Here is a 3959-nt window from a genome sequence, read left to right as displayed (position 1 = left end):
TGTATGCCATTTTGTCTTAGCTTCGAGGCCTAGAGCTCAAATTAACAATCCCCCGCGTGTCGCCGCAGAATTTGGGCTCTCTTTTCCGAAGATGGTCGCCGACTCCTGTCTCTTTGCCGCCGATTTTCGTTCCCTCGAAATATATATAATGCCGAAAAAAAGTGACGAGAGGTTCAAAAAAGAAAAAAATTGAAATATCGCGCTCTCTGATTAGATCCAAAGCTATCCTCTCATTTCTCTCCTTCACACGAAAGAACTCGATTACTTTGGACGGATATTCAATTTGGATTTTTCCGGCGGTCGTGGTGTCTTGGATGGATTAATTCCTCTCGGTGGACAGCACTCTTTGCGACGAGCTAAGAGCACCTGCAATGCCGGAAACGATGGGGCATCACAAGGTGCACACGGGTGGTAATTCTCTCTTATATCCCATCCAGTGCTGTATACTTTAACCCCGAACATTTAGTGGGAGACCCTACCGCATCATGGGTGACGAGAACTCGAAAGCCATGCGAGGAACTCCTTTCTATTTTTATTTAAATCTTCTTTTTTCCCCAAACCTCCCCTTCAATCTCTCCTTCCATCTCCTCAAACCCATTCCCAACCCCCTTCCATCGAAACAGTGCACCACGCATGGAGCAAGCACGTGCTCATTCATTCGGGGACTCTCGCATTCAAAAGGGAGCTTAAGACATTCGTTTCGTTTGGTATCTGTGCGCTTTTCATGGGATATGAAAGACCGGAAATTGGAAGGGAAGGAAGGATAGGGATGGAGAGAGACAACACTCTCTCTATTTCTCGCAGCCTCGCGCATGCAAAAAGGGCCTTTTTCGAGGCAGTTAAAAGGGGAGAGGGAATGACGAGGGGTGGGTGCTGATGAAAAATCGTTGGGGGTAGATTGTAGGAGAAGGATTGGTAGGAAAGGTAGGCGAACCAGTATGGTGAAATAGGTAGGTAAACCTCACCATTAACGCTCCTGTTTGCGATACTTCGAGACAATAAAAATTCCTGAAATCGCGATTTTTCGACGTTTGCGTAAAATTATGGAAAGGATAGAACGCGTAAAGAATGAAATTGAAGAATTTGCTCATCTTTTTTTCCAGGAGAATAACAATCTTCTTAATAATCACGCCGTCATGCGTTTGAATATGACGAATTTAAAAGAACACTGATGAGGGTTTTTACTGATGGAACTATTGGGGTCAATTTTTTCAACCATCGAGAGTAGGGCACAAATAATGCGAATATATGTTGAGCATCGGAATAATTTACGAAAGGAAGGTATAGCATACCGATGACAAATTCGTTGGAGATGATTCATTCATGTTGAAATCAATAGAATGGTATCTTTCTGTTTCAATATTTTCTTGATTAATCGTTTAAAGAAAAAAAAATACATGTGCACTCGTAAGTTAACTGCCGAAAAAATGGGATATCTGCTAAAAATAACGGCTAACCCATTAAAATTCAATTTATTCGACTATATGACGGATATCATTAAGGGTAGCTGATTCAGGCACAGGGGAGAGAAGAAGGGATAATAACATGACAAAATCAGATGAGACAAAAGCAAAGAGTTTCAATAAGAATTGGAAAATAGGCGGTGAATTTAAAATGATCTCAAACAATAGATAGCCAAAACGGTATTAAAAATCTCTTCTTCGAAAGTGCTTATAGATACTTGGTCGATTCTTAACATTAATGTGAAAAAAATAGTCACCTTGAAATTCCATGTGTAAATTTGGTTGTCACACCACAATCCAACAAATGTCATTGTATGAATTTCCCCGAATAATGAATTTAGCACAAACTGCCTTTGGGTGAAGTAATACTAGTAATAAAGCTGGCAATAACTAATGTTTAAAATTTTAGAGTTTTGAAAATTCATAATAGCATTCAATATAAGTTCATTACGTTTATCTAGAAATTCAAAATTGAGTCAGTTTAAACCAATTCCTAATGAATATATCTCGTATTGTCGTCTAATAGAAGTGAAAAGTGAATAATACAAAGTAGTATTATCAATGTTATGCAAAATTATTTTTACCTTCTGTGGTCTGCGACCTGAATCAAAATACTGAGGAGTACAAACTTCACCTATTACATAACTCCTCACCTCACGCTGTTAAAATTCTAGGATCATTGTTTAGGTGTGATTGAAGAGTATAAATAAGAAAACGTTCGAGTCATTATAATGATAGAAAAAGATCGTACTTTTTTCCATTCATTTATTAAAATAGATTTACTGGTTGTGAATTTTCCTCATGATTATCAAAACTACAAAGTGCTTTTAATCATAAAGAGTAAATTCCATCAAATTCTAATCCCTACAATTTATTGGAGAATCTATAAAAACTTGGGAGTTTTTCAAGTAGTAGTTCGAAGATAAAGCAAAGATTCGTGAAGTTATATTAAATAAAACAACATAAAACAAGTATTTATGTAGAAAATCTTTTAAGTCCCTAAAGGTAATCCAATTCAAGAAATATAGTAAATAATTTTATTATCAGGACAATTGATTTTACGCGTTAGCTTCTCAGAAATGAAAACCTTAATGTCTTAACCTTAATCATTCTTTAATTATTTTTCAGCAATTTGTCACTTTGATAAATTTCAGGTAATAAATTTTGATGCACCACTTTTTGTAAATTTTAAATTATAACATTCGAAATAAAATGCGAGTTTATTTTATGTAATTGAGAACTATCGTCTGTTTTGAGTAAATTAACGATAGCAATTCAGCACAAATATTATGTATTTCAACAATAATATTTTTTAATTTATTACTAATGAAATGGTTAAAAAAAACTTGAAGTGTGGATACATATTTTTCCTCTACTATGCTCCTTAAACACTCCGAAAAAATGAGACCCATAGAAAAATTTCGACTCTCTTGAGTTTGTTTCTCTGAAAGAAAGTTTTATGGTGACAAGGGATTACGGCAAGGGAGAAAAAAATAACTCGCAAACTCTTCCAACACGCTCTGCACTACCTTTCCCGGGAGATCTTCCTTGTCGACGTAGGCGCCCCAATACCAAACGCCTTTACGTTTGCGTGCAGGGTGCAAATTCCTTGCCGCTCCCAAATTCTCAAAGAAACTTTCAGCCAATTTCAGAGATTCATTGAGAGTGGATCTGCTGTTTTGCACCATATATTTATATGTATTTTCTTATTATATAGTATATTTTATTTTGCAATACGCGTGATTGTCGGTGATTCGTCAGTTTTCACATGCATTCTTACTGAATGTTTTCCATTGGACAATTTTAGCGATAAAAAATTCTTGGAAAAAAACATTTTCTACCCACTCCAGTATTCACGGAAATACTCATGAAGGAGAGAAATATCAAAAGGAAATGTGCGTTTTAATACAAAGTAGTAAAACAAGTTAAAGGCAAATGTTATATTAACAAGTGAATCTGTTCTTGCTCATTAATATCAGAAACATGCCCATTAAAAATAAAGTCCAATAGCCTTACTGGCAAAAGGACCATACTACGTAGAGTACTTTTGCAAGTATATACTTTCTGTATATATATTGAATATATTTTATACCCTTGTTTCCTGTTGCTGTTGATATTTTCATTGAATTCCCGATTAAAATCCGAAAATCCCCCGGAAATAAGCACAAAATGTTACCACATCTTTGTTTTATATTGCTTACAACAATATAGAACGGTATATGGTGTTGGTTGAAATGAAAATGGCAAAGAGGTATGGTAGCGCAGTAAGTAGAGCGCTCGGATACTGATTGGAGGCCTAGGGTTCGGTTCCGATTGACTGACCGCCCTGAGAACTCTCTTCCTTTTCAAATTGTTATGATGCTTTATTGTTTGATCTTCCTGAGAAGCCACGTGTAGTGTGAGAAAGGAATCGCTTCCCCCTACCGGTTTGCATTTACTTCACACGCTGTATTAGGAAATTTCACATACCCTCCCCACAACCAACCTTAGGTCGAC

Source organism: Hetaerina americana, unplaced genomic scaffold, assembly GCF_022747635.1.
Source record: "Hetaerina americana unplaced genomic scaffold, ioHetAmer1.1.p SCAF_1, whole genome shotgun sequence".
Taxonomy (NCBI): Eukaryota; Metazoa; Arthropoda; class Insecta; order Odonata; family Calopterygidae; genus Hetaerina; species Hetaerina americana.
The sequence above is the reverse complement of the archived record's forward strand: the minus strand, read 5'-3'. Positions refer to the sequence as shown.